At 46.6% G+C, this 27,275-nt stretch overlaps 1 protein-coding gene across 8 annotated transcripts in view; it reads right to left on the minus strand.

Moving 5' to 3' along the window:
• The window catches only part of TENM4 (teneurin transmembrane protein 4), a 680,333-nt gene that overhangs the window by 429,811 nt on the left and 223,247 nt on the right, over positions 1-27,275 (minus strand). For all 8 annotated transcript variants that reach the window (XM_053385165.1, XM_053385169.1, XM_053385167.1 and 5 more), the window contains exon 4: positions 7,682-7,765. The gene's annotated coding sequence lies outside the window, so the exon portion shown is untranslated. The remainder of the gene's footprint in view (positions 1-7,681; positions 7,766-27,275) is intronic.

The raw sequence follows: 27,275 nt of genomic DNA on the forward strand, positions 1-27,275 counted from the left end.
CCACCTCGTGAGAAGAGAAGACTCCCTGGAAAAGACCCTGATGTTGGGAAAGATGGAGGGCACAAGGAGAAGGGGACGACAGAGGACGAGATGGTTGGATAGTGTTCTCGAAGCTACCAGCATGAGTTTGACCAAACTGTGGGAGGCAGTGGAAGACAGGAGTGCCTGGTGTGCTCTGGTCCATGGGGTCACAAAGAGTCGGACACGACTAAATGACTAAACAACAACAACAAACCTTGGTGCCAATGTAGCCTTTACATACAAGTTTAATAAAGTTCTGGAGTCATGTCCAGAAAGGAGTAAGGGAGCAACTACAGAATTCACTGATCCGCGCCTCACCTTTTCTTCCTTCATTTATTTCTGTCCTACCTTCATTTATTTCTGTCCTACCTTTCCACCAAGGTACGCAGCATAATTAACATAATATAATCAAACAGCACAACCTCAAAGAAAATATACATATGGAACAACCAGTGCTTTTTTCCTGGGGGGGGGGACATAGGGGTACACATACCCCTAAACATTTTGTGAATCTAAGTTTGGCCTCATTCAGGGGCAGTATTTCAATATGAGTAGGAAAATGAGATTACCCCTAAACATTTTTTTTAAAGGAAAAAAAGCACTGGGAATATCTGCTAACAAAGAGATCCCTGGATTTTGAGTCTGCTGCAGCCTCAGAACAAATTACCGTATTTTTTGCACCATAACACTCAGTTTTTTCCTCCTAGAAAATAAGGGGAAATGTCTGTGCGTGTTATGGAGGGAATGCCTACGGGTGGCATGCCTACGGATTTTCCTCCTCTAAAAACTACGTGCGTGTTATGGTCGGGTGCGTGTTATAGAGCGAAAAATACGGTATATTATTTTGTTTTCTAAGGTTAATTAGACTGAAAAAACAACTTTGTATAAACCTGAGCATAAAAGCGCTGAGAATTATACTGGGGGCGGGGAAGGAAACCACTGGAGCCACGCAGCCAAAATAACCCTGAGATCAGGCCCTGCCAACCTTCATGGTTCCATAGGCACTGTGCAAACAAACGCCAGTGCATTAATATTAAATAAAAAAGCGCCGGGTCTCCTTGGGAACGTTGTTGGCTTTTCCTGCAAAGCAGGCAGCGCCGCTGAACTTGCCCAGTGACTTCCCATCCATCAACATCTAATTACAAGCTTCAAATTAAAACAAAGTTCTAGTCTGGGGCGGCTCCAGCTTTCAAACACCGCTTGGTGGAAAAGGAGGATTTGCTCTCTTGCACACGTGAGAAGACAGGTTGAAACGCTCTGCGGGTCCACGCGCCATTTCTCCTAGCAGAGGCCCAGAATGCGCTCAATGGTCCATTCCACGGCTATTTGCTCCATGCCAAGATTTTGCCACGGCGGTGCGCTTGAGACTGACAGGTGCAAAACAAGCTGGCTTTCAATTGCGTTGTGTAAATAGACCCGCTGGTTCCCTGCCTCATGGTAGAATCCTTAAGAGTTTAACTGCTGTAAGAGTTTCCAGCACAAATTCATTATACAGTGCTACTTCGGGTTAAGTACTTAATTCGTTCTGGAAGTCCGTTCTTAACCTGAAACTGTTCTTAACCTGAAGCACCACTTTAGCTAATGGGGCCTCCTGTTGCCGCCGCGCTGCCGGAACACAATTTCTGTTCTCATCCTGAAGCAAAGTTCTTAACCCGAGGTACTATTTCTGGGTTAGCGGAGTCTGCAACCTGAAGTGTCTGTAACCTGAGGTACCACTGTATTTGTTATACATTGTATTTGTTATACAGTGGTACCTCGGGTCACATACACTTCAGGTTACATACTTCACATACACTTCAGGTTACATGCCATATTTCAAGAGGTAAAAATCCCGACAGCTCAAAAGTTGTTGAGCTTTTTTAGGGCAATCTCACGGTAGCCCCTTTGCCACCACCCAACCAGAGCCATCTGAGCCAGAGCCCAAGTCGCCCACACCAGAGCCAGAACCAGAGCCGCCCACACACCATTTTTTTAAAAAACCCCAAAATTCAGGACATTTGGTTTAAAATGTAAAATCCCACCCCCCCCCACCCGGATGGACATGTAGGACCCCAAAGAGAGGACATGTCCAGGAATTCCCAGACATATGGCAACCCTACCTTGCGTGGCGAGTGCCCGCCTCCCCCCAGTGGAAATAAAGACACATGACACAGTTATTTAAGGTTAATGGGCTAAATAAGGCTACAACTTCGTTGGTTACAGGTGATGAGCGGTATTGGCTTAGGCATTGGTCCTAACCGACTATCCAGCTTCAGCCTGTTCGCTTGAAGTCCGGGAAGGGTTAACCACCAGTAGGGGGAGTCCTGCTGATGCACATCAACTAGATACTCACCCGGGGTCACCGCTAGGGGGCATGCCTTAGGCCCTCACCTCCCTAGACTCCAGACAGGGCCACGCCCCCCGGAATCCTTTATCGGACTACCCTTCAATATGCGGGGCAGGTGATGGCGCTTCCTCCCCCCTTCCATCTACATAACAATACCAAGACCAATGAGTAACTGCCAGTACCAAGAAAGTTGTGACAATTTGCTACGAGGTAGGCAAAAAACCAAGTGGCTGGTGCCAATTTGCCAAGTGGGAAAAAATCCTACCAGGCCCCTTAATGGCGACCAACCGAGGTTCATAGCAAGGTCAAAGACGAACACCTTAAAGGACGGGAGGGTGGGAAACGGGAGCAGCTGGAAGCGGCAAAAGAGGGAGATCCCCGGCCATGCCTGTGTTAAATGGAGCAGGCCATGCCCCCCAGGCCAGCCAATTGGCTGGCCAGGGGATGACGTGGTCGGGGATTCCCTCAGTCGCGTGGAGGCTGAGAGCCAGCCTCTGCGCATGTGGTGGGAGGGTGAAGCCCGCAACCCCACCTCCTTTCTAAGTCGAAAGCGGCTTTGTGCTACCTCTCAGTCCTGCAAGTCTATGATTCGAACACTTTTAGACCGCTTTTTAAATTTCACGGACGTGTTTTCAGTGTTGCAGATCACAATACAATTAAAAAACCCAACAGAACCATCCGGTATCAATTTAAACACACACAAAATTCTGCATAGCACGTAGCTCTGTTGAGGCAGCACCGGGTGTTGACATTTTGTGCCCCTAGCAACTTGGTGAAAAATTCCTCTTACAAACTGGGTTATAACAAATGGGCTAAGCAAATAAATAAGTCTACCTCCTGCTCATCCTTACCCAACACCGCCAGGCCCAAACCTTGGTCAAAGTTAGCAGCTTCTTCTCCATGTCTCGACACTGTCGTTTGATAGATTGTGGTAGTAATACTTAGCTATTTCCCATGGGCGTGGAACAAGGCGTTAATTCACTAACATTTGTCAAAATACTGAAATTCTCTTCTGAGGGACGGCTGTAGCACTGCGGCACGTTATTACACCTCAAGAAAGACGGGGGAAAAATACTATTTTGCAGCAGAGATCCTGCTCCGATAACCACCAGTGCACTTTTCATTAATATCTGGTGACAGATGTAGTTTACTGAGGAAAAGTCTATTACCTACACTCTAACATGAAGTTATCTCTTTTTCTTCCAAACAGCATAATGGCTGGATCTTTGCCCCAGCATCACTGACATATATCAGTTCTTTGCAGGGCGTGAAATCATATCCTCTGCTTATTGTAACTATATTAAGGTGCTTACAAGAACAGGAGGAAAAGGATGTATGCGTGCTTGCGGGAGAATGACACCGGAAATGTCCAAAAGATACAAAAGAAACTCAATTACTGATCTGTGTGTACAGACACATACATGGCGCTCTCAAACTATCCAAATTCTGTGCCCGTTTTCCCTCTCCATGCAAAACTTATTTCTGCTCCTGCACAACAGAATTAGGAGTGATATAGGCCACTGAAGACCCAGCCTTGCCCAGTGAAGAGCCTGCTTATCTGATTTCGACAAATTTATATACTGCTCAACTGCTGTAGTCTCTGTGCGGTGCACAATAAGGTTACTGAAGATGCAGTACGGGTAAAAAGTTTAAAGCTAGCCATTAAATAAGAAATGGGCTTAAAATGCCTGCAGAAATGAAAAGGTCTTCACCAGGTGGTCAGCAGGGAAGGGGACTGCCTGGTCTCAGCCAGGAGGGAATTAGAGATTTAGAGCTACTTTGGTTACTTGCTATCACCCCTTAATGCAGGCACCCCCAAACTTGGCCCTCCAGCTGTTTTGGGACTACAAATTCCATCATCCATAGCTAACAGGACCAGTGGTCAGGGATGATGGGAATTGTAGTCCCAAAACAGCTGGAGGGCCAAGTTTGGGGATGCCTATCTTAATGGGAAGAAGTTTCTTCTCCTCCCCGGGCTAAAGTGGGCATCTGATTAATGTGCAAAGCCGTCAAAGATCACCACCATCTTTGTGAGCCTAGGAAGGCTTGGCAAATAATTGAGTAATGTAGAGTGGGACCCAAGAGGTGTGCTTTGGAGGTGGCATGACAAGATGGCAGAGTGAGACACTCCTACTGTGGGTCAGAGAAGGTGCCTCAGCAGAGAGGGACCTTGGTGACAAGGACTCAAATCACTCCAGTAGAGGTCAGGAGGACCTCTCACCTTCTCCACCTGTAAGAAAAGATGCTGTTATCCTTCCCACATTGCAGCTGGGTGTGTGGCTGAGAGGCAGACAGGAGGGTCTTTGCCTGAGGCCGCCTAGAGATTCAGAGGCCGAGGGGAAATCTGAACTGAAAGACCTACAATGGCTCCCAGTACGTTCCCGAGCACAATTCAAAGTGTTGGTGCTGACCTTGAAAGCCCTAAACGGCCTCGGCCCAGTCGACCTGAAGGAGCGTCTCCACCTCCATCGTTCTGCCCGGACGCTGAGGCCCAGCTCTGAGGGCCTTCTGATGGTTCCCTCAGTGTGAGAAGTAAGGTTGCTGGGAACCAGGCAGAGGGCCTTCTTGGTGGTGGTGCCCGCCCTGTGGAATGCCCTCCCATCAGATGTCAAGGAAATAAACAACTATCGGACTTTTCGAAGACATCTGAAGGCAGCCCTGTTTTTTAATGTTTGATGTTTTATCGTGTTTTTAATATCCTGTTGGGAGCCGCCCAGAGTGGCTGGGGAGGCCCGGCCAGACAGGTGGGGTAAAAGTAATAAATTATTTTTATTAATAATAATTATTAATCTTACCGTTCAGTTTCCTCCCTGTCACGCTGATACAATGCAACAAAATGAAACTGCCTCCACCAACCAGGGAGACATAGGGCACGAAAGGGGAGTGCAGGCACAAAAAGGTCTTCAGATTATTATTATTATTATTATTATTATTATTATTATTATTATTACAGTGTGGGCAATTAAAAGGCAGTTTCCGGATACAGAGAAAACCTGCTACTGGTAAGAGGAAGAACAGATGTTTGCCCAGATCATCACAGGAGAGAGAGAGAGATGCAGTGGGCCATAGCAGATCCTTAAGAGGCCCACACCTTACAACATCTGACAGATGTAAAGCATCATAATTACCTTGCAGTAAGCGACCGAGCGGCTGCTGTGCAGACACTGAGCAAGGAAGCGTGTCTCCCCCCCCTCCACCCCCTTTTGCTAGTGGCTCATCAAGTGCAGCCTCCCCAAGGGAATTCCCGAAATGCTAAATTGAAAATAGCCTGTTTGCCGTCTACAGAACCAGATCTATTTACCGTATTTTTCGCTCTATAAGACGCACCAGACCACAAGACGCACCTTGTTTTTGGAGGAGGAAAACAAGGAAAAAAATATTCTGAATCTCAGAAGCCAGAACAGCAAGAGGGATCGCTGTGCAGTGAAAGCAGAAATCCCTCTTGCTGTTCTGGCTTCTGGGATAGTTGTGCAGCCTGCATTCGCGCCATAAGACGCACACACATTTCCCCTTACTTTTTAGGAGGGAAAAAGTGAATCTTATAGAGCAAAAAATACGGTATTTATTTCAAACAGAGACATTGCCGGAAGGGTGCCCCACTCACTTGCCTGGGTTACTTCCTTTAGCACGGCAGAGGTGCTGCTTTTTTGCAATTTAGACAGAAGAAGCAGTATTAAATCACCACAAATGCTTCAGAGAGTGCTTTGGATTTTTAAAAAAATTCAAGCAATGCCCTCCCTGCCCCACCAGGGCCAAATATTTCCATAATGTCTGCCAGTCTGCAAAAGTCTTTAAAACTCTTCAGTGCAGCAATTTTCAGAAGGGTGACCACCTTAAAGGTAAAGGGACCCCTGACCGTTAAGTTGCGGATGACTCTGTGGTTGCGGCACTCATCTCGCTTTACTGGCCAAGGGAGCCGGTGTACAGCTTCCAGGCCATGTGGCCAGCATGACTAAGCCGCTTCTGGCGAACCAGAGCAGTTCACGGAAACGCCGTTTACCTTCCCGCTGGAGCGGTACCTATTTATCTACTTGCACTTGCGTGCTTTCAAACTGCTCGGTTGGCAGGAGCTGGGACTGAGCAACGGGAGCTCACCCCATCACGGGGATTTGAACCGCCAACCTTCTGATCGGCAAGCCCTAGGCTCTGTGGTGTAACCCACAGCGCCATCCGCGTCCCTGGTGACCACCTTACTCAGTTGCAACAAAAGCAATGGGTCTTGTGGCACCTTAACACAGCCTCTCCAATTTGGCTACTAACCCTGATGGCTATGTTCTACCTCCACAGATGTGGAGTTGTTGAGAAAAGCAAAGAGGCAGGTGGCTCGGGTCCTACCCACTGGACCAGGAGAAAACAAGCTTGCTCCATCCTCCATGTGACGGCTCTTTAAATATTTGAAGATGGCTCTCCTATCTCCTCTCATTCTCCTCTTTTCCAGGCGAAACATACCTCTACCATTCCTCATCAGGCTTCGTTTCCAGACCCTTAATCATCTTGGTCGCCCTCCTCTGCACATGTCCCAGCTTGTCAACATCCTTCTTAAATTGTGGTGCCCAGATCAGGACTCCAGGTGGGGTCTGACCAAGGAAGAATAGAGTGGGACTATCACTTCCCCTGATCTGGATACTATACTTCTGTTCATTGGTATAGCCAGGATTTTTGTTAGCGGGGGCAGGCCATTTGTCGGGGGCAGAACCTCAGTTTGCTATGGATTTTTGTTGATTTTTTAAAATTGAATTGGGGGGCAGCTGCCCCTCCTTGCCCCCCACCCTTGGCTATGCCCATGCTTCTGTTGACGCAGCTGCTATTTTCTGTAGTCTGCTAGACCTTGCACAATCTTTCTCCTCTCACACACCACATGCCTGGTCTCCAATCCTCATTCTAGCTCAGGCACAGGCAACCTCGGCCCTCCAGACGTTTTGGGACTACAACTCCCATGATCCCTAGCTAACAGGACCAGGGATGATGGGAATTGTAGTCTCAAAACATCTGGAGGGCCGAGGTTGCCTATGTCTGTTCTAGCTCCTTCTTTTACTTACAGAGAGACTCGAGTCCACTGGTTTCTTGAAAAGGATTCTTGGCTTCTCCTCTTGTACTGGTATTAAGAAGCATTAGCTAATCTGACTAACAGCCATTGTGCAATATTTACTGTATGATGTTGGGAACTGAAGGACCTTCAAGCAACCATCACCCCAGCTTCCCTTCCCTTTATCAAACGGCACACAGATGTGCAGCTACGAAGGCTGCGCAAAGCATTCCCTCCATGGCAGAATGAACAACAGCATTGCCAAGCCCATTAGAATGGCTTTAGAATTCAACCATGTGGTTATTTACCTGTTGGAAAGATCTAGGAATAATCCATCAAAAGATCCTTGAAGTATGCAGCCTTAACCTGGACATGTGTTGATTGCAGTTTACCTGTTGGGGGAGAGGAAATAAAGAAATACGATAAGGAGTTTGGCCTTTTCAGTTATTTATTTTAGGCTGGAAAGCAGGAAGTGGAACAAACATATTAATAAGAATAATAGCAGCAGCCATGGGATACTTCTTCAGGGGAAGCCGGGAATTCAAAACAGCTACTGATTTAGCTGAATTATAGAACAGCAATCTTGTCCCCCGATACAGTTAGCTCTTTAAAATCTCATTAAAATCTCAGTGATATGAGCAGATGAATGGAAGATGCAAGCATCAAACAAGCAGAGCATCTCAAAGGTTGGTTGAACATCCGGTCCACTGGGTTGTTTTCATACGGAGTCACAATGCCTCCTGGGCTGGCTTGATGGTTTCATATTATTTGGTTTTGCGGGTGTGGTAGAATGGATTCTTACATTGTCCGAAGATGGTTCTAAAAGTCAAATGGATGTGATTTTTGGATCCCGATTTTTTTTTATTAAAAAATCTTTAAGCAAAAACATGGCTTTTCCCCTCCACAATAAATGGAAAATGGAGTTTCCTTATATTATAATCTCTTTCATTCAGAGAAAGAATCACTGGAATAGCATCTAATGCTACACACGGGGCTGGACCCATCATTGCTAGGCAGTAGAACCAGTGGTCAGAGCTGATAGGAATTGTAGTCCAACAACATCTGGTGACCCAAGGTCGAGAAAGGCTGGTCTAAAGCAGGAATGAATAAAATCAAAGTAAATTTTGAGATCCTCCTAAGGTGAAACACGTGGGGATTTTCCAAGCAACGGCAAAGGTTGGGAAAGGCTACTCTAGGGTAACAGGCAGGAAATGTCATGGGATTTCTTGCATGAAAATCACTTGTTCAACCACTGAGCTACAACTCTTCCTGTAGAACAGGGCTTCCCAAATTTGGTACGCCAGCTGTTTTTTGGACTACAGTTCCCATGATCCCTGATCACTGGTCCTGCTGCTAGGGATGATGGGAGCTGTAGTCCAAAAAACAGCTGGAGACCCAAGTTTGGGAATCCGTAGAAGCTCTAGAGGTTCCATATCCCCAGTCACAAATGAAAACTAAAAACCGTTCTAAATGTTTTAAATAAAAATATGTATACACCACCTACTCATTTAAACTATCAAGGTAATATGCAATAGCTCACCCAAATCCCCACCACCAAAGCATTTGCCAAAGTTAGTAAATGAGATTGAACCAACAGACACCATCCCACAAGGAAACATTGAAAGAACAACGAAGCACGAAAGCACGACACAGAGCGATTGCACCTCTTGCACCATGGTTTAGCAAAACAACATCAGAGAGATCTTTAGCCTGCCCCTCTGAAACCAAACGAGCTATCTTGAGGCAGCATCACAAAGCATTAAGATACCACAAAACAATGCAAAATAATCCTAAGCGTGAGTGGCTCACCTGGGATTAGTATTTGCTTAATTCTGAATACAGCTCTTGGCATAATAAAGTCTCCAAGAGACGCCAGAAAGTCAAAAGTGAAGATGTCTGAAGGAAATTCTGCTGGAGGAGTTGCCCGAAGCAATGGAACCAGCAACACTAAACCCCCAGCTTCTGGTTCGAGGTCAGTTTGGCCTCTGTAACCGGGGCGGTGGGTGGGAACAACTAAACACCACTCCTCTGGATGACCTTACTTCACCAACAAGGAGTGGTGAAATCTGCCAATGAGTGTGTGTTTAAGTAGCTTTCTTGAAGGGCGACTCAGCTGGAAATGACAGTGTTCTGAAACCTCCACTCTCCAGGTGTTTCATTGAACTACAGCTGCCACCATCCCCAGCCACCTTAGCCAATGTCCAGGGATGATGGCAGTCATAGTCTAAAGCCATTTCTGGGAAGCCAGGGCTGAAAGAGGCACAATGGGGAGAGAATTTAATCTCCCACATCTTGCCACTCGTTGTTGTTGTTGTTTAGTCATTTAATTGTGTCCGACTCTTCGTGACCCCATGGACCAGAGCACGTCAGGCACTCCTGTCTTCCATTGTCTCCCGCAGCTTGGTCAAACTCTTGCTGGTAGCTTCGAGAACACTGTCCAACCATCTCATCCTCTGTCATCCCCTTCTCCTTGTGCCCTCAATCCTTCCCATCATCAGGGTCTTTTCCAGGGAGTCTTCTCTTCTCATGAGGTGGCCAAAGTATTGGAGCCTCAGCTTCAGGATCTGTCCTTCCAGTGAGCACTCAGGCCTGATTTCCTTAAGAATGGATCGGATTGATCTTCTTGCAGTCCATGGGACTCTCAAGAGTCTCCTCCAGCACCATAATTCAAAAGCACCAATTCTTTGGCAATCAGCCTTCTTTATGGTCTAGCTCTCACTTCCATACATCACTACTGGGAAAACCATAGCTTTAACTATACATAGACCAATTTCTTGCCCTGTCCACAAGTGCACAGGAGCCAAGCCTGACAACTGTAGCTCCCTCTAGGCCAGCCTTTCTCAACCTGTGGGTCCCCAGATGTTGTTGAACTACAACTCCCATCACCCCTAGCTAGCAAGGCCAGAGCTCAGGGATGATGGGAGTTGTAGTCGAACAACATCTGGGGGCCCACAGGTTGAGAACCGCTGCTCTAGGCATTTGCTAATGGAGGAGAACAGGGAAAGCCATGCCTGACACCCTCTATTTTATCCAAGGCCTTTGCATTGAGCAGGAAGATCTGGAGGAGCTTCTAAGGAAGTTTGGCTGGGCATATTGGAAACCCTGGTGGCAGAGCCCAGTGCAGTAAGCTTGGTAGTGCCAGGGCATCGGAGAGGTTTGGGACACATGCTGCTGTCCTCATCCTCAGTTTCTGCTCTTGAATGTTCTGTCTACATGCCTGGAGAGGGTTATAACTTTCTCCAATGTCAAGGCCCTTTGTCCTCAGTTGCCATGCATTTTCATTCTATCATTTGCTTAGCCTCCAGAAAGCTCAGAGCAACTTATGTTAGGCAGCAGTTACTCACTTAGTTTGCATACCAATTAGATTTCCAGAACAAGTCTTCATGACCAGCTGAAATGCAGCAGGTGCAAAAAAGCAATGATCTTACTTCTAAAAGACATCTGAAGGCAGCCCTGTTTAGGGAAGTTTTTAATGTTTAATGCTGTATTGTGTTTTTAATATTTGGTTGGGAGTCGCCCAGAGTGGCTGGGGACTGGGGAAACCCAGCCAGATGGGCGGGGTATAAATAATAATATATCATCATCATCTCAGTGCTGCAAAGAAAAGTTACAGCTGTTGGATGTGTGGTTGCTGTGGAGCTCTGAAAGATGCAGGAGATTTGGGGCTGCGCATCCATGTGTGGCAACTGTGACAGTTTGTGCCCTTGGTTTCAGCACCCGTCATTTGAGCTCTGTGGCTTTTGAAAATGCTATAAATAAGCATGAAGAGACCTCATTCCAAATCCATCATCAGTGTAATTTGCACTACACAGAACTTGGGTACAATATAATTAGCAAATGCATTGCAATAATTTATTTTTGGTTTAAAAGGCTGAACAGTCACGGTCTTCTAACAAGGTGGGGAAGAAAAAACAGAGCTATGAGCCAAGTGGGGTTTTTTTTAGTCCCCCTTTTTCTCCCTTATTCTGGCTCCTATTAATTCAGTCATTTTACCTTTGGTGCGCATTCACTCACCTATGCAATGCGAGCCGCTCCACTGAGAAGGGTTTTGAATACTGAGCCTGCTTTTTTTGTTTTTTGTTTTGGGCGCGATGCAAAACGCAAAGCCAAAGCCGCGAGAGCCCCTCTACATTTGCATTATTATGATTAACACTACTCCAAACAGAAAGTATCCGGCGGTATTAATTACAGGAATGGTGAGATTCAAATAGTCATAAATCATTAGACAGCATAATGTAAACTCCCCGAAACCTTATCAGAAACTAATTTTGCATGACTTCAGAGGCTTTTTTCTTCCCTGCTCTGCCTTTCCACCTCATTTATATGGTGACTGTTGACGTAACGGCAGGAATTGTACGTGCTTGATTGAGAGGTATGAAAAGAAAGAGCAGAGAGGATGAAATTTATGACTTTCCCTAACAGCTACTTTTGTGTTACGCATAACTCTTTATCCTAGAGGGTGGAAAGGTTATGGCTGGTATTTAACTAACCTCTCCCATCAGCTCAAGGATTTCCATTTGCACAGCTCCTTCTCCCTCTTGCCAGATCTGCTCCAAAGGGTTGGGAGAACCTCTAGAACTGACTTAGGGGGTACACAGAGGGAGGAGAGGCAGTTGTGGAGTTGTGGAGGATACGGCATTAGCTTACCCTGCGCTAGGCACATCTGTCTTGAGTTTACAGCATGTAATACTATACCTATAAAAGGTAAGGGACCCCTGACCATTAAGGTCCAGTCGTGGCCAACTCTGGGGTTGCGGCGCTCTTCTCACTTTATTGGCCAAGGGAGCCGGCGTACAGCTTCCGGGTCACGTGGCCAGCAATGACTAAGCTGCTTCTGGCGAACCTGAGCAGAGCACGGAAACGCCATTTACCTTCCTGCCGGAGCAGTACCTATTTATCTATTTGCACTTTGATGTGCTTTCAAACTGCTAGGTTGGCAGGAGCAGGGACCGAGCAACGGGAGCTCACCTCGTCGCGGGGATTCAAACCGCCAATCTTCTGATCAGCAAGTTCTAGGCTCTGTGTTTTAACCCACAGCGCCACCCGCGTCCCTTATACTATACAGTGGTACCTTGGGTTACATACGCTTCAGGTTACAGACTCTGCTAACCCAGAAATAGTACCTCGGGTTAAGAACTTTGCTTCAGGATGAGAACAGAAATCGTGCTCCGGCGGTGCGGCAGCAGCAGGAGACCCCATTAGCTAAAGTGGTGCTTCAGGTTAAGAACAGTTTCAGGTTAAGAGCGGACATCCGGAACGAATTAAGTGCTTAACCCGGGGTACCACTGTACCTATAATTAGTCATAAATAAGTCCCATTGAGTTCAATGGGTCCTTTTCTCCAAGGTAAGTGGAACCTGAGGTTCTATTCTGAACTTGAGGCTCTATCATGGCATTACTACCCAGTTGGCTCAAGAGGTCTGCAGCAATGCACCCTAACTGCATTAAGGCTGCAGAAGCACTTTCTGGCTCGGAGTGGGACCCTCCTTTGAAGGAAGGCAAAGTCCTCTTGAGTCACAGAGCTGAGCTTAGGACCCCACCCTGAAGAATGTGCTTATCTTGGGTCCCTTTGAGATTCAAGGCCTTCTCCTAACACCCTCAATCATTGGAATTTAAGAGGCAAACAAGCGTTTGTTCTCTGCAGGGAGTTGTAAGCCACCCTATCAGGAGCTCATTGCATTGAAGTTGGTCCTTCAATGGAAAACTGGAGCTCTTTCCTGCACGCACAATGAACCAAACACTTCTTCTTCTTTGGCGATCACTCATAGCCGAGTAAGATTGTCTTCCATAAGCATGGTTTTAACAATGATTCTGTAAGTGACTGTGGAGGCCAATTCTGGATCCACAGGTCCTTCCACAGTGGGGACATTGGTTTCCAGGCAGGAGCTGATCACAGTGTGGATTTGCCAAGCCTTCCTTCCTCTTATCTTGTTTCTCCCTTTTGTCCTGAGTTCCAGTGTCTTCAAAGTCCATGGTACCTTTGGTAAAGGCTGTTCTCCAATTGGAGTGCTCGCAGGCCAGTGTTTCCCAGTTGTCGGTGTTTATACTACATTTTTTTAAAATTTGCCTTGAGACAGTCTTTAAACCTCTTTTGTTGACCACCAGCATTACGTTTTCCATTTTTAAGTTCGGAATATGGAAGATGGTAACCAGACATCCGCACAACATGACCAGTCCAATGAAGTTGATGTTGAAGAATCATTGCTTCAACACTGGTGCTCTTCGCTTCTTCCAGTTCACTGGCATTAGTTTGCCTGTCTTCCCAAGTGATGTGTTTTGGAGAGACCGCTGATGAAATCTTTTGAGTAGTTGGAGATAGCGTTTATAAGTCTCCTTCCAAACCAAAATAAGCCACCTTTCCATTTATTTAGGCATTAAGTATTTGTACAATGGAAACACTTAAGTATCTGCAGAATATTGACAAGGGAGGAGGCACTGAGTTCTGCCCGGCATTGGGTGAGCTTGTCACGTTTGTGTGATGTCACATGGGCAACACACAGGCGTGATGTCAAGTGCATTGAGAGGAGGCTGCAAGGCCCTATGAGACTCTCTGCCTCCCTGAGGAGGCCCGGCAAAGCCTGGCCCCTCAAGATCAGGGGGAGCACCCGCCCTACCGATCTGTGGAACGCCCTCCCACCAGATGTCAAAGAGAAAAACAACTACCTGACTTTTAGAAGACATCTGAAAGCAGCCCTGTTTAGGGAAGCTTTTAATGTTTAATAGGTTATTGTATTTTAATATACTGTAATAATAATAATAATAATAATAATAATAATAATAATAATAATAAAGCAATAAAACATCAAACATTAAAAACTTCCCTAAACAGGGCTGCCTTTAGATGTCTTCTAAAAGTCAGGTAGTTGTTTATTTCCTTGACATCTGGTGGGAGGGAGTTCCACAGAGTGGGTGCCACTACCGAGAAGGCCCTCTGCCTGGTTCCCTGTAACCTCACTTCTCGCAATGAGGGAACCGCCAGAAGGCCTTCGGTGCTGGACCTCAGTGTCTGGGCTGAACGATGGGGGTGGAGATGCTCCTTCAGGTATACTGGACCGAGGCCGTTTAGGGCTTTAAAGGTCAGCACCAACACTTTGAATTGTGCTCGGAAACGTGAATCCTGTTTCCAGTTCTGGGCACCATAATTTAAGAAGGATGTTGACAAGCTGGAAGGTGTGCAGAAAAAGGATGGCCAGGCTCTCCATGTAAACCTGTTAACAGCCAGGTAAACCCATCAACAGGTTTCCTGCCAGATAGGATTCTGTTGTAGACCCCCTGAGATGTAAGTATGATGTATTGGGTGGTGGTCTTGGGCTGCAGGGTGGCAATTTAAAAAGTCTATATAAGGCCTTGCGCATCATTGTTCTGGGTTGCTCCGCCGTCCTTCGTGTGGTGAGTGAGGGCCCTGTTGCAACAGCTCAATAAAGATCAGGCTTATTAGCTGCACTGCTTCTCAATATTCTCTGGTTGGCCTCTGTTATTTTCTCCTACCGATAGGGAACCCACTTAAGGACTCTATACGGGCTCTCTTAGATACCCCATAAGGGAAGAAGGGCAGATTTTGTTTACAACAGTACCCCAAGATTTACAGCGCCTAGACGGGCCTGGGAGATTGCTTGTCACCCGTAAGGGAAATCAATACAACCCCCCTTCCTTCTCGCCCGGTCATTTCGACAGAATGAGATTTCAGTTTCTTTGCTAGAAGCACGAATCCAGCCTCCTTGCCGTCCGACCTTCCCCAGCGACCACCACACAGGCACACACACCCCTCCAAGGTGCTATGCAAACAGCATTACCATATGACATTACCCAGCCCTGTTCCATTATTTAATGCCTCTTGAGGAGAGCCTGAGAGTGAGCCTTTTAATCCTCGGCAAATTGACAGGATCTCTATCCTGGGAGATGCAAATTGAATAAAAACGAAAGGGTCTGGGCTGCACCCACTGCAATCTCCCCAGCTGCTTCAAGCTACCCTCCTCCCCACTGCCAATTAGTTCTCTCCCGGAAAAGGGTGCAGGAGGAAATCCACAGAATTGCATTTTGCCAGTTGTCAATAACAATAAAAGCTCGCCTGTGCAGTCTTCCTCCAGACCTGAATTCTGCATTTCCAACCCGCCAATTAAACTCCTGCTGCGACTTTAGAAGTTGCAGCCACTGTGCAGCTGTTCTGCTTTGCTGGCACTAAATTTCCCTCAGTAGTGGATCAACGTGTTTAAACACTTTGATCTTCCTTATCTCAGCAGAGGGATTTTGAAAGCCTACTTGGAGAAACAAGCTTTCATTTGGGCTCAACCCTTCTTTATCTAACCTGAAACTTTGGGTGTTTGGGGCTTTTTTTATTTTATTTAAAAAAACCTCATTGTCTTTGGAAATAGCTTCTTTCCCTGTGCACACAAACTCAGGCATTCTCTTTCTCTTTCTAACAAGAAAAAGAAAATGGGGGGAGATTTAGCCAATGGTACTTCAAAGGGCAGATAAAGGCTACAAAGGAGACAAAATTCTATATGCAGTAATTCCATATCATCTCAATATCGGGCACATGCTCTCAGATTTTCTATTAAATCTTCTTCAAACACCCCACTGGCTTCCCTGAGTATGCAGACACAATGGTGGTTCTGTTAGAAAACATCAATGAAGAAATGTGGTTTTAACAAGGGCCGCTCCAGTTTCCTACCCAAACCCGGGAACATCTCAGCTAAACTGGAAATATGCAAAGCGTTGATTGATGTTTTCAGATTGGCACCAGAATTCAAGGAATGCATTATTATTATTATTATTATTCCTGTGCAGGCATGGTGTACGCTGCACCAAGGGATTTGTAGTCACAGTGAGATTACAGAACAGGGAGTGGGTAGAAAGGGCTCTATGAATTGAAAACAGAGACACTGTATGTATCCTTTATTAAAATCTAATAATAATAATCATCATCATCATCATCATCATCATCATCATCGATATTATGCACTCAAGAAAAAATTGCAAACAAAGTCCAAAGGAAGTTACCACACTGTAGCATGGATTATTTATTATCTTTTACAACTACAGTGGTACCTCAGGTTAAGTACTTAATTCGTTCCAGAGGTCCGTACTTAACCTGAAACTGTTCTTAACCTGAAGCACCACTTTAGCTAATGGGGCCTCCTGCTGCTGCCGTGCCTCTGGAACACAATTTCTGTTCTCATCCTGAAGCAAAGTTCTTAACCTGAAGCACTATTTCTGGGTTAGCGGAGTCTGTAACCTGAAGTGTATGTAACCCGAGGTACCACTGTAGAAGACAAATGGATAAAACATTGGAATTTGACCAAAAGAACCAAGGTAAAATCCTTTCCCAGCTTCCTGTCTCAACCTAACTGGAATCACGGGGTTGTTGCAAGGACAGAAGGAATCAGACAGGGTAGGCATCCTTTGCAATGTCTTGAGCTCCTTGGGAAAGATGTAGGATAAAAATAACACCCTCCCTTCTTTCCTTACAAGTGAAAGTATGAGGACCCGGACCCCGCAATCATCATCTGAGGCCCTCCTCCTCAAGAGGCCCAGAGGGCGGCAACACAAGAACGGGGCCTTTTCTGCAATGGCCCCCCATTTCTGGAATGCTGTCTCCAAGGAGGTTTGCCTAGCGCCTTCATTATGCATCTTTAGGTGCCAGGCAAAAACGCTTCTCTTCTCCCAGGATGTGGCTTGGAGAGGGGGGGGGTGTGTGCTCTGGGAGCCAGACCCAAGAAATCTGTACCGCTCTATTCTGCCTTGGTCAGACCACAGCTGGAATACTGCATCCAGGTCTGGGTACCACAGTTTAAGGAGGATATTGTCAAGCTGGTACATGTGCAGAGGAGGGAGATCGAGATGATCGAGGGTCTGGAAACCAAGCCTGATGAGGAATGGTTGAAGGAGTATGAGTATATGATAGTCACATCAAAAGGCCTGTTACAAGAAAGATGGGGCATGCTTGTTTTCTCTTGGCTGCCTGTCATAGATGCTGAAATTCCTGCGTTGGAGTCGGTTGGACAAGAAGACCCTCAGTATTCCTTCCAACTCTACAATCCTATGTTTCTATGAAGTGTAAGGGGCCTGAGGTTCTGTCCCTGGGCCTGAGGTCCCATGGAATAAACCTCCTATAATAAAATACTATCAAAATCAGTCCCATGGCCCATGTCTTCCAAGCATACACACCTGGAGGAAAGTCTCAGAGGGATTATCCTCTAGTCTCAGTAATGTGATGATGATATAATAATAATAATAATAATAATAATAATAATAATTATTATTATTATTATTATTATTATTATTATTTATTTATTTATACTCTGCCCATCTGGCTTGGTTTCCCCAGCCACCCTGGGCGGCTTCCAACAAAATATAAAAAATACGCCAAAACATCAAACATTAAAAACTTCCCTAAACAGGCCCTAAACAGGGCTGCCTTCTCATAGTAAGGGAAGAAGAAGAAGAAGAAGAGGAGGAGGAGGAGGAGGAGGAGGAGGAGGAGGAGGAGGAGTTTGGATTTGATATCCCGCTTTATCACTACACAAAGGAGTCTCAAAGCGGCTAACATTCTCCTTTCCCTTCCTCCCCCACAACAAACACTCTGTGAGGTGAGTGGGGCTGAGAGACTTCAGAGAAGTGTGACTAGCCCAGGGTCACCCAGCCGCTGCATGTGGAAGAGCGGGGAAGCGAACCCGGTTCCCCAGATTATGAGACTACCGCTTTTAACCACTACACCACACTGGCTCCAGAGGGCCCTCGAAGTTGGACCTCAGTGTCCGGGATGAATGATAAGGGGTGGAGACGCTCCTTCAGGTATACAGGACCGAGGCCATTTAGGGCTTTAAAGGTCAGCACCAACACTTTGAATTGTGCTGGTCTTTCAGGACCGGTGTTGTATGGTCTCGGCGGCTGCTCCCAGTCACCAGTCTAGCTGCTGCATTCTGGATTGGTTATAGTTTCCGGGTCACCTTCAAAGGTGATCTTACTCCCCTGAAGACACGGTTAGGGTTGCAAAATGCCGCAACTCATTATTTCCCAGCAAGTCACCTATGAAGAAGGCCCTTTGATTTGAGGACATTTTACTTGCTGGACAAGTTCCTCTGTCGGAAAATCCTGTCTATACACAAGTATCAGTCCCGTCCACATTCCAGCATGGAACGAAGTGTGCTTCTCCTACCTGGTGAAACCAAGGTGATAAAGCACACTTACCCCTGTGTTTACGCCTGCTCCTTGGGAGAAAGGCGATGGCAAACCTAGACTGCATCTTAAAAAGCAGAGACATCACCTTGCCAACAAAGGTCCGTATAGTTAAAGCTATGGTTTTCCCAGTAGTGATGTATGGAAGTGAGAGCTGGACCATCAAGAAGGCTGATCGCCGAAGAATTGATGCTTTTGAATTCTGGTGCTGGAGGAGACTCTTGAGTGTCCCATGGACTGCAAGAAGATCAAACCGATCCATTCTGAAGGAAATCAGCCCTGAGTGCTCACTGGAAAGACAGATCCTGAAGCTGAGGCTCCAATACTTTGGCCACCTCATGAGAAGAGAAGACTCCCTGGAAAAGACCCTGATGCTGGGAAAGATGGAGGGCACAAGGAGAAGGGGACGACAGAGGACGAGATGGTTGGACAGTGTTCTTGAAGCTACCAGCACGAGTTTGACCAAACTGTTGGAGGCAGTGGAAGACAGGAGTGCCTGGCGTGCTCTGGTCCATGGAGTCACGAAGAGTCGGACACGACTAAACGACTAAACAGCAACAACCTCTGTGTTGGAGCCTTTTGAGTAGCACTGGGATGATTTAAGGTAGAATAAAATCACACGCTTTTGATACGGGGTTTTCCCCTTTCTCCTCTCCCCTCAAAACATGCTGCAAATCATCAGCACGTTCTCCTCAGTTGGACACAAATTAGAGTCAGACTTTGTGCAGGGGCAGGAAAGTTCTCGGGCAGCCTGTCTTATTTTATTTGCAGAAAATAAGCCCAGGAATTTCTGGGGTCACGGGCAGACACCACGCTGGGCAGTGTCATAACACACACGGGTGGAACAGGCCCTACTCCATTTCCGAAGGAACCCCACAGCTCCCATAAATCAGTCAGCAGGTACCTAGGGCCCACAGATATTAGCAAAGCTGACTCAAGGAATTGAAAAATGGAGCGAGGTTATTTGAAGGCTGTGATTGTTATTACACCAGGCTTGCCAAGGCAGGGAAGGGGGAGAAAGGAAGTGCCAAAGCGACAAGAGACTTGAGCCATTGGAGACAAGGTGGCCCCTAGCAGCCTTTCAGGAAAAGGAGGAAGAAAACAGAAAGGCAATTCATGGTATGGGCACCTTGGACAGTGAATCTCAGGATGAAATTGAACTTAGATTGATACCTGCTGCAATTCCTGCATTGCAGGGGGCTGGATGATAATGATAATAATAATATTATTAATATTTGTATCCCACCCATCTGACTGAGTTGCCCCAGCCACTCGTTTGGGCTCCTTCAACTCTTCTAGCTGTCCATGGAGGGGCAGGTCAGTTCTGTGTCCAGGGCAGCTGTTTAGCAGCTCCATCTGGTATGCAGGATGAGACCCTCCCTGCCCGCAGACTGTCTCCCCAGAGTGGTGCAGGCTCTGGTTATCTCCCGCTTGGACTACTACATTGCGCTCTACATGGGGCTACCTTTGAAGGTGACCCGGAAACTGCAACTAATCCAGAATGCGGCAGCTAGACTGGTGACTGGGAGCGGCCGCCGAGACCACATAACACCAGTCTTGAAAGACCTACATTGGCTCCCGGTACGTTTCCGAGCACAATTCAAAGTGTTGGTGCTGACCTTGAAAGCCCTAAATGGCCTTGTCCCAGTAGACCTGAAGGAGCGTCTCCACACCCATCGTTCTGCCTGGACACTGAGGTCCAGCGCCGAGGGCCTTCTGGCGGTTCCCTCACTGCAAGAAGCCAAGTTACAGGGAACCAGGCAGAGGGCCTTCTCGGTAGTGATACCCACCCTGTGGAACGCCCTCCCACCAGATGTCAAAGAGAAGAACAACTACCAGACTTTTAGAAGACATCTGAAGGCAGCCCTCTTTAGGGAAGCTTTTGATGTTTAACAGACTACTGTATTTTAATACTTTTGGGAAGTTGCCCAGAGTGGCTGGCGAAGCCCAGCCAGATGGGAGGGGTGTAAATATATTATTATTATTATTATTATTATTATTATTATTATTATTGGGGTCAAAAGGACTCTGATTCAGGGAGGATCTCTGCAGATAGCGTCTATGCACAGGTCATGTCAGCACCAAGCAAAAATCTTTTTAATTTATTTTTTTACACCAGCAGGACCCGTTTCTTGCCCGCTTCTTTGATGTGCATATATGCCTATTACCGCCTCTGTGGTCAAAACTTTATTCCCGTTAATCTTTTGCTTTATGGTTTTGACTGCTATTAGCCATGGGAGCTGTCTGAAAGTTTTGTTGCTGAAGGACAGGGGACAATTTTTACAAACAAGCAAGCCAAACACACGGACATTTATTGCTGGGGGCACCAAGTATATGCGGTGGAAGGGTCTTCAGAACCCCCCCCCCAATATTTTGGGGCAGGGTTCTGCACCCCACAAATACTGAGGGGGCTGCCACCCCCACGTGACTTGGCTGAGGCCCCTCAATTTGGGGGGCAAGTTGGCATCCCTGTTGCTTCCTGTTTCAAAGAACTATTGAGTCTATTATTGCACTCAACATCAAAAAAACGAACATCATGACCACTGGTCCCATCACCTCCTGGCAAATAGAAGGGGAAGAAATGGAAGCAATGAGAGATTTTATTTTGTTGGGCTCCATGATCCCTGCAGATGGTGAAAGCAGTCACGAAATTAAAAGACGCCTGCTTCTTGGGAGAAAAGCAATGACAAACCTAGACAGCATTTTAAAAAGCAGAGAGATCACCTTGCCAACAAAGGTCCGTATAGTTAAAGCTATGGTTTTCCCAGTAGTGATGTATGGAAGTGAGAGCTGCACCATATAGAAGGCTGATCGCCGAAGAATTTATGCTTTTGAATTCTGGTGCTGGAGGAGACTCTTGAGAGTCCCATGGACTGCAAGAAGATCAAACCTCTCCATTCTGAAGGAAATCAGCCCTGAGTGCTCACTGGAAGGACAGATCCTGAAGCTGAGGCTCCAATACTTTGGCCACCTCATGAGAAGAGAAGACTCCCTGGAAAAGACCCTGATGTTGGGAAAGATGGAGGGCACAAGGAGAAGGGGATGACAGAGGACAAGATGGTTGGACAGTGTTCTCGAAGCTACCAGCATGAGTTTGACCAAACTGCGGGAGGCAGTGGAAGACAGTAGTGCCTGGCGTGCTCTGGTCCATGGGGTCACGAATAGTCGGACACGACTAAACAACTAAACAATGACAAGAACAACAAATTATTGCACAAGGCGCCAACCTGTTTCTTGCCCTTACCTTGTCAAGGCAGTGATCAGCTTCCTGCTTATTACAGATCACCATCACCATCATAATCTTAGTGTTCGTACCCCACTCATCTGACTGGGTTTGCCCCAGCTGCTCCGGGAGGTTTCCGACAGATATAAAAACAGGTTGTCGGCATGTCTTTCCCGGCCTCTGCAATGTCCCAACTTGACCCCGAGCCTTGTTCGAACGGTGGAACGTGGCCAGCTGAGAAAGTTAAAGGCCGGAGCCTGCTGAGAGCATGTGACAGCACAGCATCTCCCCGTAGGGCAGCACCTGTCTGGCTGGATGTTTTGATCACGTTGCGCATTGAGGAAAGACTCTCGCTTTGCTCCATATGGCTCTGAAAGGGGGCGCCAGCTGCCTCCCCTCTCCTGATAACGTTTGCTCGCCATCGAACGACATATGAAACCATATGGAATCATCTCTCCATTAGGAAGAGACGATAGCCAGACACACAAAGTCTCTCTCTCTCAATAACAAAGTTATTAGTGGTGGCTTCTCCTGACTGAGAACAGGCCTTTGCATAGTGTGTGAGAGAAATTGAATGTGAATGTGTGTATATGAATGAGCTTAAGGAGCCTTAAGGGGTCACCACGAGAATCTCCTCTGTTTTTAAAAGCGTCTATCGTCCCTCCTTTATTTTATTATTTTTAAATGGAGGCTTTTTTCATCCATCAGATTAACCTCAGCCTGGCTTGATTAACCTGCCGCAGCTGCACAGTTTCTCCTTCACTCGGAGACGACTTGAGCGTGACGTGTACAAATGGCACATTTTCCTGCGGAGCAGGAGAAGTGGAACTAAGAGCAAATGAGTGATAGGTTGCAAATCGGCTGGGTTTGCAAAGAAACAGAGCCGCTTGCTGCAGCCTGCCCGGAGCGTCGACCACAGGCTTCCCTGGAAGCAGCCTCGGCGACAGGTGGACGCTTTAATTCCCCCCAGTGAAGTGCTGCCCTGGGGCGCGTGGGAAATGAAAATCGCCCCCTGATGTTGGAGAGAGGGCACCTTGCCAAGGGCTCCCTCGAATCTGGAGCTCGGGACACAGGCAGTCATATTGGTTCAACTGGTTCTGTTATTATTTATGTTAACTGGCAGCAGCTATCCAGATGGGAATCTCTCCCAGTACTGCCTTGGGATGCCAAGGATTGAACTGTCAACCTTCTGTATGCCAAGCAGAGGCTCTGGAGGCTATGGATCTTCTTATGTTAGTCCTGGGGTCAGCATTGGGTTGTCTTCTGTCTGCCTTGATAGCTCATTCGGTAGATTTTATGTACTGAGTTGAATAGCATCCAAAATGCAGCAGTCTGATAGGTCCTAGAACAATATGATTCAGAATGCAGCAGTCTGATTGGTCCTAGAACAATACAGCAGTATGATTGGTCTACAGGAGGCACCCAATCCAGCTCAAGGTGGAAGTGAATCCGCAACCTGATTGGCCTACAGGAGAATCCCGGAATTAGCCAACCACATGCAGCCCATTGTGTAAATAATGTATATAAAGCAGATATTGTGGGGGAACTTCCATTCCTCCTCACCACTATGAGCTGAATAAAGAGCATGAAATCCACTCTCGACTCCGAGTATATCTCAGTAGAGCATGAAACTCTTAATTTCAGGGTCGAGCCCCGTGTTGGGCTAAAGATTTCGGCATTGCCAGGTGGTTAGCCCTTGAGGTCCCAACTCTACAATTCTATGATTAATACTACTACTACTAATAATTATTATTATTATTTTTCAGTGATGGCTCCGACCTGGTGGAATGCTCTGTCCCACGAGACTAGGGCCCTTCAGGATTTAACCTCCTTCCATCAGGCCTGTAAGACAGAGCTATTCCGCCTGGGCTTTCATTTGAATTCAGCCTGATCTTTTATTTCCCTTCCCTTCCCCTCCCCTTTTTATGAAGATTACTTGGTCTGAGACCCCACAGCTAATTCTCCCCTGGCCTCCTCGCTGGCCCAAGTAGGACCAATTCAGCCAGCTAGCCCTGGGGATTATCTGATTGATTTTTAATTTGTTGAATTTTATTGTTATTCACGTTTTTATGCCGTATTTTATGCTGCTTTTATAATTAAGTGCTTTAAATTTGTTGTTAGCCGCCCTGAGCCCGGTTTTTGAACCGGGAAGGGCGGGGTATAAATATTATTATTATTAGTAGTAGTAGTAGTAGTAGTCCCCCACCCATCTGATTGGGTTTGTTTTTAATGCACAAGCTCAGTATTCTTGCGGGGCAGGGGAAGAGAAAATATTTCCCACCGAAACCTTTATTTTCAAGCCGAACATTGAAACCGGAGAATATTCAGCGTGCCCCTGCTTAGGACCACTGATGTTTTATCATCTGCTGGGCACAAGACGGTCCAGAATCTGATGGAATCCGGAGCATCTCCCCTTGTTTGTTCTGCGGCAGGTGACAATCACTTTGTTGCATTTCCAGTGTCTCTGTCTGAACTGTGAGAAGGCTGCAGCGAGTAATAAGAGCTTCCCCGAGGGAACAGTTAATCTTGTGTTCCCCCTAGTCCTGTGTTTTACACTCGCCTCATCTGGTCTATCCGACCCAGAGGTTGGAAACTGAGCTGGGGAAAGGCACACCGGAAAGAGGATAAGGCCAATAATTAACCACAAGCGATCTAGGAACAAGACCTAGTTGAGGGAGGAGGGATGACAAGGCCTGGTTAGAAGTGCAAAGCCATGTTTAACAGCAAAACATGGGTACTTAGTGGTTTATTAAACAATCGTGGAAGAGGAAGAGAACTGTCAGCGTCGCTTTGCTTCTCAGGCCCTGCAAACACACAGGTGCCCTTTGAAATGCACAGGGTGCTTTTACTCATGGTGTTGTGCAATGGTACACACCTTCATGCAATAGTATAATACACATCAACTATATCTTGATTGTCTGTATTATGCCCACCGCCATTTCGCTGATGAAAATAAGAACGTTCTATAATGTCTATAGGGGACGCGGGTGGCGCTGTGGGTAAAAGCCTCAGCGCCTAGGGCTTGCCGATCGAAAGGTCGGCGGTTCGAATCCCCGCGGCGGGGTGTGCTCCCATTGCTCGGTCCCAGCGCCTGCCAACCTAGCAGTTTGAAAGCACCCCCGGGTGCAAGTAGATAAATAGGGACCGCTTACTGGCGGGAAGGTAAACGGCGTTTCCGTGTGCTGCGCTGGCTCGCCAGATGCAGCTTTGTCACGCTGGCCACATGACCCGGAAGTGTCTCCGGACAGCACTGGCCCCTGGCCTCTTAAGTGAGATGGGCGCACAACCCCAGAATCTGTCAAGACTGGCCCGTACGGGCAGGGGTACCTTTACCTTTTATAATGTCTATAATTTTATTATTTATGCCCCACCCATCTAACTGGGTTGCCCCAGTCCCTCTGGGCTGCTTCCAACATGTATAAAAACATAATAAAACATTAAACATTAAAGAAAAAAACCTTCCCTATACAGGGCTGCCTTCAGATGTCTTCTAAAGGTTGCATAGTTACTTATGTGCTTGGCTCAGGGGTTACATAACTCCATACCCTCCAACATTTCTCCAATGAAAATAGGGACGGACTAAGAAGCATCTCCACCCCCATCGTTCAGCCCAGACACTGAGATCCAGTGCCGAGGGCCTTCTGGCGGTTCCCTCATTGCGAGGTTACAGGGAACCAGACAGAGGGCCTTCTCGGTGGTGGCACCTGCCCTGTGGAACGCCCTCCCATCAGATGTGAAGGAAATAAACAACTATCTGACTTTTAGAAGGCATCTGAAGGCAGCCTTGTTTAGGGAAGTTTTTAATGTCTGATGTTTTATCGTGTTTTTAATATTCTGTTGGAAGCCGCCCAGAGTGGCTGGGGAAACTCAGCCAGATGGGCGGGGTATAAATAATAAATTATTATTATTATTATTATTATTATTATTATTATTATTATTACTAAGGAAAAGTGGGACATTCTGAGCCATCTGAGCCATTCTGAGCCATCATCGGAAGGCAATCTTGTATGTGGGAAAGTTTTCGATGTTCAATGTTTTTTTATTTTTTATTTATTATTTATTTTATTTTATATTATATTTTTATATTTCCCTAAGGAAGTTAGACTGGCTTCAACCAGAGCCAGGGCCTTTTCAACACTGGCTCCGGCCTGGTGGAACGCTCTGTCTCATGAGACCAGGGCCCTGCAGGATCTGCTTTCTTTCCGCAGGGCCTGTAAGAGTTGTTCCGCCTGGCCTTCGGCTTGGAGCCAATTTGATTCCCTCCCTCTCTTTCTTTTTTCCTTTCCTTCTCCTCCTGCGATGAGGCTACATTTTAATATTTTAATGTTTCAATATTTTAAAGTTGTATTTTAATTTTGTTTTTAAGTTGTAATCATTCAACTTGTTTTTATTATTGCTTGTAAGCCGCTCTGAGCCCCGCCTTGGCTGGGGAGGGCGGGGTATAAATAAAAATTATTATTATTATTATTATTATTATTATTATTATTATTATTATTATTATATGTGTTGGAAGCGACCCAGAGTGGCTGGAGCAACCCAGTCAGATGGAAAGGGTGTAAATAGTAAAACAACAACACAACAACAACGGCATAGGACAACCCTAGGACATTTAGGCAGAGCAACAGAGTGCAGGGGTGTAAATAGGAGTTGGTTTGGTTGGTGACCACAATTCCTACCATCCCTAGCTAACAGGACCAGTGGTCTGGGATGAAGAGAATTGTAGTCCCAAACATCTGGAGGGCCGGAGTTTGCCTATGCCTGGTCTACACTGACTGACAGCAGCTCTCCACAGATGCAGAGCTACCTAAAGATGCTGATAATTTACAGGTGGTACATAGAATCATAGAATCATAGAATCATAGAGTTGGAAGAGACCACAAGGGCCATCGAGTCCAACCCCCTGCCAAGCAGGAAACACCATCAGAGCACTCCTGACATATGGTTGTCAAGCCTCTGCTTAAAGACCTCCAAAGAAGGAGACTCCACCACACTCCTTGGCAGCAAATTCCACTGTCGAACAGCTCTTACTGTCAGGAAGTTCTTCCTAATGTTTAGGTGGAATCTTCTTTCTTGTAGTTTGGATCCATTGCTCCGTGTCCGCTTCTCTGGAGCAGCAGAAAACAACCTTTCTCCCTCCTCTATGTGACATCCTTTTATATATTTGAACATGGCTATCATATCACCCCTTAACCTCCTCTTCTCCAGGCTAAACATGCCCAGCTCCCTTAGCCGTTCCTCATAAGGCATCGTTTCCAGGCCTTTGACCATTTTGGTTGCCCTCCTCTGGACACGTTCCAGTTTGTCAATGTCCTTCTTGAACTGTGGTGCCCAGAACTGGACGCAGTACTCCAGGTGAGGTCTGACCAGAGCAGAATACAGTGGCACTATTACTTCCCTTGATCTAGATGCTATACTCCTATTGATGCAGCCCAGAATTGCATTGGCTTTTTTAGCTGCCGCGTCACACTGTTGGCTCATGTCAAGTTTGTGGTCAACCAAGAC

This window comes from Podarcis raffonei, chromosome 4, assembly GCF_027172205.1.
Source record: "Podarcis raffonei isolate rPodRaf1 chromosome 4, rPodRaf1.pri, whole genome shotgun sequence".
Lineage (NCBI taxonomy): Eukaryota > Metazoa > Chordata > Lepidosauria > Squamata > Lacertidae > Podarcis > Podarcis raffonei.